We start from the raw sequence: 9,496 nt of genomic DNA, 5'->3' as shown, positions 1-9,496 counted from the left end.
ATTTAATCTATGTTTGCTGTTAATTTGTCCTCTTTATTATACATCATTCAGTTAATTCAGAGAGCCAGTGAGGCACGTAAAAGCCATTTCCACATTAATCCTGCATTGGAAAAAGCCCCAGACCGATAAGAGCTGACCTGCAGGCTGTAAATCCTCCCCTTGCTCCAGCAGCCCACCATGTTTGGGCTAATTGCTCTGTATTATCACCTCCATGCTTTTGAACCAACCATCCAAACACCCTGACTTAAAATATGTTTTCTCCTTTTTCAGAATGATATAAGAGAAGTGTGTGTGTTTATTTTGGGTTCATTACATTGCTGGTGGGATTGATCTTTGCTGACTCTTCAAAATGCTCAGGGGATGAGGCACTTTGTGCTGGCAGTGGTAGAAAATTGCTGCTGCCGCTCTACACCTAACCGGTGCTGGCAACCGATTGTATTCTTACAGCTGGTGATAAATCTGTCAGGCCTGCTTTCGAATAAAATTACCACTTTGCAAAAGCATTCTGTCACATAATTTTTATGAAATGTTTAATTTTTAAACCGAAGTGTTGTTGATTATCGGACTTGTCAGAAAGATTCGATGTTTGCTAACAGTAACTGACTTTAGTTCTGATAAAAATTGAATTACAATTAGAGTTTCTATAGTAATAATTCATTCACATGGTTTTCACAGGTGTGGTAGATGCTTTACATAATCTAAGGTTGAAAGTAAACAAACTAAAAAAAAGGATTTTTAACCAGGATATACATGTACTCTGTCAGGGATCAGCGCGGACTTTTGGACACGTGCTAATGTTTTTGTTATTGTCACGTGTCTGCCCCGCCTTTGTCTGCTCCTCCCTGTCTCCTCACCTGTTCCCCATCGTGTGATTGACTTGTGTGTGTATATATGTGAGCCGCGCTGCCATCGATTCATTAGTTTAGTTTACGTTAGTTCCCCGTGTCGTGTGGATATGTTTGTCTGTCTTCCTTATGTATTAAACCCCCTTCATTTGAAGCTATCCTGCCTACGGGTCTGTCTCCTTCCTACCGTATCCGGGGGCCTGACAGAATGAATCCGCCTTTAGACCCAGCAGACCCAGCAGGATAGCTTCCAGGTCGGACCGGCTTTTTTTTTTCCCGGGGAAGTACTTTGCTCCGTTTCCGGTTTCTCCGAGGAGGACGTCGCTTCACTTCCCCCCTGGACTATTCTGTCAGTCCTTCCGGCCCTAATTCCAGTGACATCGCTCCGCATTTCTCCGGTGAGGGACACCGCTTCGTTTCCGGTAAATCCCGAGGAGGACGTCGCTTCACTTTTTCCGCGGGGGGTGCTGCAGGCCTGAGGCGGAGGATCCTTCCCTCCCTCCCGCCCTTTTTCTCAGTTCATCGAGGCGGGGGTTTGGCCGCGGTGCGTCGGGGGATGCTGCTCGGCCCTACAGCTCGGCGGTGGACGTCACTCGGCCCTTCAGCTTGGCTGTGCACGTCGCTCGGCCCTTCAGCTCAGATGCGGACGTCGCCTCGGCCCTTCAGCTCGGCTGTGGACGTCGCTCGGCCCTCTTTGGCTGCGCCACCGTGCGCCCTGCTCCCCGCACCTGCCTCGCCGTGTGCCTTGACTCCCCTCGCCTACCTCGCCGTGGTCCTTGCTCCCCCCCACTGGCCTCGCCATTGTCCTTGCTCCCCTCACCTGCCAATCGCCATGGGCCTCGCCCCCCCCCCTCCTGGACCTTGTCGGGTTTTGGCGCTTCGGGGGCCGCGCCTTAAGGGGGGGGTTCTGTCAGGGATCAGCAACTTTTGGACACGTGCTAATGTTTTTGTTATTGTCACGTGTCTGCCCCGCCTTCGTCTGCTCCTCCCTGTCTCCTCACCTGTTCCCCATCGTGTGATTGACTTGTGTGTGTGTATATATGTGAGCCGCGCTGCCATCGATTCATTAGTTTAGTTTACGTTAGTTCCCTGTGTCGTGTGGATATGTTTGTCTATCTTCCTTATGTATTAAACCCCTTTCATTTGAAGCTATCCTGCATACGGGTCTGTCTCCATCCTACCGTATCCGGGGGCCTGACATACTCATTGATATGGTGAAGCTTTTCATATTTATGACTTATGGACTGATTCGAATTCAGCTTAATGTAATATCTCAATATCTTTTCCATAACAAAAGAGAGGGCTTTCTGATTTCCCTGTAAAGGTTAATTAGTGTCTTATTAAGTTAGAAAAGAGAGCTATTGAAGAAACAACTGCTCTGATGTAAGTTAGGAACTAAATTATCAATAATTGTAATCATTGTAATCACTGTGTGTGTGTGTGTGGGGGGGGGGTGGCTTAGTGGTTAGCACGTTCGCCTCACACCTCCAGGGTTGGGGGTTCGATTCCCGCCTCCGCCTTGTGTGTGTGGAGTTTGCATGTTCTCCCCGTGCCTCGGGGGTTTGCTCCGGGTACTCCGGTTTCCTCCCCCAGTCCAAAGACATGCATGGTAGGTTGACTGGCATCTCTGGAAAATTGTCCGTAGTGTGTGATTGCGTGAGTGAATGAGAGTATGTGTGTGCCCTGTGATGTGTTGGTACTCCGTCCAGGGTGTATCCTGCCTTGATGCCCGATGACGCCTGAGATCCCCGTGACCCGAGGTAGTTCGGATAAGCGGTAGAAAATGAGTGAGTGAGTGAGAGTAATCACTGTGGTATAAGAGGACTAGGTCCATAATGCTGTTGATAGACTTCAGTTCAGCATTCAACACAATCATCCCTCAGAACCTGTTTGAGAAGCTGAGCCTGAACACTTCCCTCTGCAACTAGATCACATTGAGCACTGGTGCCCCTCAGGGCTATGTGCTCAGTCTACTGCCGTTCACTTTGCTGACTCACGATTGTGTAGCAATGCACAGTTCGAATAACATCATCAAGTTTGCTGATGACACGACTGTGATGGGTCTCATCAGAAAGAACAATGAGTCAGCGTACAGAGAGGAGGTGCAACAACTAACTGCCTGGCTTAGAGCCAACAACCTGTCTCTGAATGTTGTTAAAACTTAAGAGATGGTTGTTGACTTCGAGGACACAAAGCGACCACTCTCCGCTGAACATCGACGGATCATCTGTAGCGATCGTCAAGAGCACCAAATTTCTTGGTGTTCATCTGGCGGAGAACTTCACCTGCTCACATAACACCAGCTCCATCTCTACTTCCTACAAGGCTGAGAAAAGCCAACAGCATTGTGGATGACCCCACACACCCCTCACACACACTCTTCATCACTCTGCCATCTGGAAGGTATGGAAGCATTCGGGCCTCACGACCAGACTGTGTAACAGTTTCCACAAACCATCAGACTCTTCAACAACTGAACTGATTTGTACCGCGTTCACACACACACACACACTCAACTGTGTGGAATGCACTGATCTGCACTAAATACACACGCATCCAATATACTGTACATCCATGTCTACAGCAAAACTCATATCAAACTGCACATGCTGTCTTACACATTCAGTCAGTTGCTGTTTTGCACAATTCATTACAATACCTCATAAAACTGCTACTATTATATTAAGTGTTAATTGCTTTTAGCTGTTTTAGACTTTTGGCTGTTACAGAAAGTGTACATTTTCATCAAATTAGCTTATTTTATTCCATGAATAATATTACAGACTCTGAAATGTTCATATTATTATCATTATTATTTTTATTGTTATTGTTATTATTATTATTATTATTATTATTATTATTATTATTATTATTATTATTATTATTGTTATTATTATTATTATTATTATTACACATTCAAGCTGTACTACAATCAACATAAACTCTTTTGAGATAAATTCATTCCATGGTCTTTTGTTGCTTCTTATTCTTAACAGATAATGTAAATGTATAGACATACATGTATTACAAATGTGTATAGAAATTATATTAGCCATTGTCAGGTAACTATAGCCTTCAATATTTACTTAAGAGAAAGCTATAGAAAGAAGACATTTTGTCAACTAGACCAAAGAGCAGTTCTTCATCCTGGCCAGAAATGGCAGCAGAAAACCTTTTTCTGCATACTATTCCTTTGGGACTCAATACTAAATGATCTTTGATGTCTTTCAGTGTCTGTTTACAGCAAGGCTATTAGTAAGGATAGAGAGATGGAGTGACAATGAACACACATGGTGTAAAGAGAAGAAACTATCAAAGCATATCATCATGGTTTAGGAAAGTGGCAAAGCCACGATACAATTCCTCTGCTCCCTCTGACTCTGTGCAAGATTAATTACCACTGAGCATCATGTGCTCTCTGAGTCAAACCAGGCAATTAGAAACCTCCCAGTCTAATGATAGCTGTCCAGGCAGATACTGCAAGAATTATGCTCACATTTTGCGGATTGCATTATGACTAGGAGGGTGGAGGATTATGTGGGTGCGTGTTTGTGGGTGACTGCTCATCTGATTATTGTATGCACAGTGTATGTTTTACACAACGTAATAATCTGGCTCATTTTAAGGCTGACCAGTGCTATTTACACCGAGCTAATGCAACAAGGGGGAGAAAGTAGATTAAAGTGCAATCAGAGATGCAAGCAAGGTGTTGTTTAAGGTTCATATCAATTAAAGTGATTGGGTGACCTTATAGAGAGTCATGATGGAAAACCTTTTTCCGGTTCATGAACATATGCTAAAGTAACAGTGGATGACTTTCTCATGACACAAATGCAGCCAGCTGGCATTGCTCTAACCTGTCACTGCAATAGCTCAGCTGCTACATACAGTCCAGAGAATACTTAGCCCGGCAGTACGGCTTTGCCTTTGTGTCTATGTGGAATTAAAACTGCATGCAATAAAATGAGACCTTCTCTATTTTCAGGGAGGTTGTAAACCTCTTCAACACATCCTATTATATGACATTTTGGAGAAGGCACCAATTATCTATTCCATGACAATTATGAATCATACTGATGATTTCATGTAATATTTCTGAACAAATTACAATGACAGCATGAGCAGGTGGTGTTTGACATATTGAAGTGTAAATCTAGTAAAATATAACACATCCTCGTCCTGAGCCACCCATCTGCCTTACATCATGCTTCTCACTAAACCGTGTGTCTCATATATAATAAACTTTCTTAAAATATTAACCTTTGAATAGAAAAATGCAAATATTCATTAGTATGTTGGTAGTAGCATGTGGCACAGTTAGGCAATACGAAGAGTTCCAGGGTCTTAGGTTTGCTCTTGACGTCTGGCTACTGCTTGTATGTTTTCCTCTAGGTTTTGTTTCTTTCCACCATCTAAAAATATGCTGATAAAGTGAATTTTCTACATTTCCCCTAACTGTAAATTAATGTACAAACTTGTGCACGGTGTGTGATACCCTGTAATTTATTGGTGTCCTATCCACAAAAAAAGAGGTTACTGGAGATGAATGAACAAGTGAAATTAATTCTGTACTATTATGTTACATGGAAAATGTGTGAGGAAATAAATCAATTTGCTTAAACATAAACTGAGAAAATATATTTCTATTCTTTTGGTTACTGGAGGAATTTTGCAAGCATTGGGAGACAGTATGACTCTCATAAAATGTAGAATTATATGTATATGTATGTTTAGGTAATAAATTGATATGTCCTAAGACTGAGCAGATATAGTAAAGCTCAATGATTATTCACCTTTGACAAACTCAGTAACAATTCCAGAAACCAATGGAATACAATGCATTTTGTAACCTTTAAACTTAAATTTATTCTGTTTTTCTTATAATTAATGCCATAAATTTTAAAATAATACAATTATAGCTTTACAGTCCAAAATCTGAAATAGTGCTAGTGACAGGTGGCATGCCTCTAGCCACTCCTCCCACTGTACTGGTCATCACCAACCACCAGCACCTGTTCTGCTCACCTGCTCCACATATCCCAGTTACTCCACTATATATAGTCTGTGTTGTCACACTTTGTAAAGTCTTTTGAAGTTCACGTGCAGTCTGAGCCTTGCCTATTTCTATTTTGCTTCTCTTCTTCTGACCTTGTTCACATATATGACAATTTACTTCAGTGTCTGATATTCCTACTGGGGCTTGTGTGGCTTTGGTTTTTTTTTTTTTTTGTGGGCCTCAGTCATGTTCTATAAAATGAAATGTTTTAATACTGTATTCATTATTGCCATTTTCATGCCCATGCTTTACTAGTTTACAGAACTTCAACCACGTGACACAGCCTGACACGTGCCCTCTATACGAACGTATCCATTCAGGACAGCAACAGAAATCAATGAGAAGAGGAGCTCAGCATGGTAAGATGTCATAGAATCATTTCTCACATCTGAAACAATCACTCTTGTCTGTTCTCATAATATGACTTACACAAGTTTTAAAGTGGTGGCATTTCCTCTGTTCTAATCTTTGTTTATACCTCTGATTTTTCCTGATTTAAAAAAAAAGGAGAATTTTCAGAGACTGTGAACTTCACTATAAATTTATTTAATTTTCCATTCCATTTTAAACCATCTGAATTACTTCATTAAGTAAGTTTCTCTTTACAGGTCTTTAGTTCAGGAGTTTTAGCCTGACTTTTTTTGTTTGATAAAAAATAGGTAGTCGTTGAGGTAGAAAGTACAGGGAAGACTGGGTTCTGGGACTCTGTGCTGCCTGAAGATAGCAAAACTGTGTGCGAGACCACAGCCATGCTCAGTAATCAAAGTGTTCTCATCAAAGACAAGTATAAATTGGAGAGTATAGCTAGAAAAAAAAAAAATGCTGAAAATACAGAGCAAATAGGCCTACTGTATGTTTAGTTAGTGACCTGCCTTGGAATTACATTGTTATGCAACATTTGTGTGTATTTTTTATCTTTTCTCCTTTTTATCTTCTTTAATAAATCAGTAAACATTAGAACCCAGTTGGTGTTGTTGTGAAAAATCTTGCAACTCTAGAATGTGCCCCAAAGTAAAGTATTATGCCTTACAAAATATTACAATTATTTTCATAAGACATATGGGAATAGATAGCCCAGATGTTGTAATAGTTTAAAGGTAATATATATGACTAACATGTAAATAGCCACACCTGAGTAAAAGTGTAAACAAGAAAAGAAGTTTATTGCAATCATAAACTTAGCAAAAGTAACCAGACTCAGTGCTATCAGGCCTAGTCAGTCTGAGTTCTCTGATCAACGAGGTCAGACAAAGGAGTTTGGGTGGAGGAAGTGCGAGTCAGAGGCTTCTTCACAATGTGTGAGGAAGTGAAAGTCAAAGGTTCAGCTGGAACAGGCCTCATGTAGGGAGTAGGGCGAGACAGCTGAATCGTTTGACCAGCTGGACGAACCTGCTGACTCTGAGATTGAGGATCTAAGTAGAAATAGAGGAACTAAGGCTTAAAATATGCATGAACAAGCCCAGTCTGGAAAGTGACAGACTGAGATCATAACAAAGTTCTTAAGTTTAGCAAGCTTAAGGTGTCAACATAGAACTCCACTTATCAAGTGGGCTTAGCAAAAATAGCAATACAACATAACCAATACAAGTAAGAACTTTTATCATAATTCAAACTCTTAAAGTTAACATACACACGTGGACAAAATTGTTGGTACCCTTCGGTCAATGACAGAAAAACTCACAATGGTCACAGAAAAAACTTAAATCTGACAAAAGTAATAATAAACAAAAATTCTATGAATGTTAACCAATGAAAGTCTTTAAAATTATTTAAAAAAATTAACTCATGGAACAGGCCTAGACAAAAATGATGGTACCCCTAGAAAAGACTGAAAATAATGTGACCAAAGGGACATGTTAATTCAATGTGTGCCCACTTAATAGCATCACAGGTGTCTACAATCTTGTAATCAGTCAGTGGGCCTATATATAGGGCTCCAGGTAGTCACTGTGTTGTCTGGTGACATGGTGTGTACCACACTCAACATGGACCAGAGGAAGCGAAGGAAAGAGTTGTCTCAGGAGATTAGAAAGAAAATTATAGACAAGCATGATAAAGGTAAAGGCTATAAGACCATGTCCAAGCAGCTAGATGTTCCTGTGACTACAGTTGCACATATTATTCAGAAATGTAAGATCCATGGGACTGTAGCCAACCTCCCTGGACGTGGCCGCAGGAGGAAAATTGATGACAAATCAAAGAGACAGATAATCCGAATGGTAACAAAAGAGCCCAGAAAGACTTCTAAAGAGATCCAAGGTGAACTTCATGCTCAAGGAACATCAGTGTCAGATCACACCATCCGTCGTTGTTTGAGCCAAAGTGGACTACATGGGAGAAGACAAGGAGGACACCAAATCATAAAAAAGCTAGACTGGAATACGCCACACTACATGTTGACAAGCCACAAAGCTTCTGGGAGAATGTCCTATGGACAGATGAGACAAAAATGGAACTTTTTGCCAAGGCACATCAGCGCTATGTTCACAGACGGAAAAATGAAGCATATCAAGAAAAAAACACTGTCCCTACTGTGAAACATGGAGGAGGCTCTGTTATGTTCTGGGGCTGCTTTGCTGCATCTGGCACAGGGTGTCTTGAATCTGTGCAGGGTACAATGAAATCTGAAGACTATCAAGGGATTCTAGAGAGAAATGTGCTGGCCAGTGTCAGAAAGCTTGGTCTCAGTCGCAGGTCATGGGTCTTGCAACAGGACAATGACCCAAAACACAGCTATAAACACCCAAGAATGGCTAAGAGGAAAACATTGGACTATTCTAAAGTGGCCTTCTATGAGAACTGACCTCAATCCTATTGAGCATCTTTGGAAGGAGCTGAAACATGCCGTCTGGAAGACACCCTTCAAACCGGAAACAACTGGAGCAGTTTGCTCATGAGCAGTGGGCCAAAATACCTGCTGAGAGGTGCAGAGGTCTCAGTGACAGTTACAGGAATCATCTGATTGCAGTGATTGCCTCAAAAGGTTGTGCAACAAAATATTAAGTTAGGGGTACCATCATTTTTGTCCAGGCCTGTTCCATGAGATTTTTTTTTTAAATAATTCCGTTGAAGCATGGTTGAAAAGCAATTTCTGACTTTCATTGGTTAACATTCATAGAATTTTTATTTATTATTACTTTTGTCAGATTAAAGTTTTTTCTGTGACCGTTTGACTGAGTTTTTCTTTCATTGACCGAAGGGTACAATTTTGTCCACGTGTGTATAATCAGTAGAAATTATATACAGTATAGAATAGCAAGAAAAGAAATGAGGAAACTTACTCATTGTAGCTGTAAAAGAGGATTAATCCACAAGATGTCTGTCACGGAGGATTGAGTGGCAAATAACTCAACAAGAACAAGTAAGTAAAGTGACAAGAACAAGGAAGTGAAGCTCTCGAGCACATTTTTAATAACAATGAAGTGGGTCGAAAATAATAGGAAATTAAAAGGGTAGGAAAATCCATATATGGGCATATGAGTAAAGGGCAGACCTTGATTCTGGGAAATAAGGGGAAGTCAGAAAAGTCATGTAAATGATGAAATAATGAAATAATTAATAGTCAATCTAATTAATAAATAGTCATTTAATAGAA

The 9,496-nt window shown here is 41.0% G+C and overlaps 1 long non-coding RNA gene across 1 annotated transcript; it reads right to left on the bottom strand.

Moving 5' to 3' along the window:
• Nucleotides 1-7,037: 7,037 nt before the first annotated feature.
• LOC132859281 (uncharacterized) lies at nt 7,038-9,293 on the bottom strand. The gene is made up of 2 exons (XR_009649726.1): nt 9,183-9,293; nt 7,038-7,313 (listed from the first exon to the last, which is right to left on the bottom strand). It is a non-coding gene; the product is annotated as an uncharacterized LOC132859281 (long non-coding RNA).
• Nucleotides 9,294-9,496: the final 203 nt, after the last annotated feature.

Source organism: Tachysurus vachellii, chromosome 2 (genome assembly GCF_030014155.1).
Source record: "Tachysurus vachellii isolate PV-2020 chromosome 2, HZAU_Pvac_v1, whole genome shotgun sequence".
NCBI classification, from domain to species: Eukaryota; Metazoa; Chordata; class Actinopteri; order Siluriformes; family Bagridae; genus Tachysurus; species Tachysurus vachellii.
The sequence above is the reverse complement of the archived record's forward strand: the minus strand, read 5'-3'. Positions and strand labels throughout refer to the sequence as shown.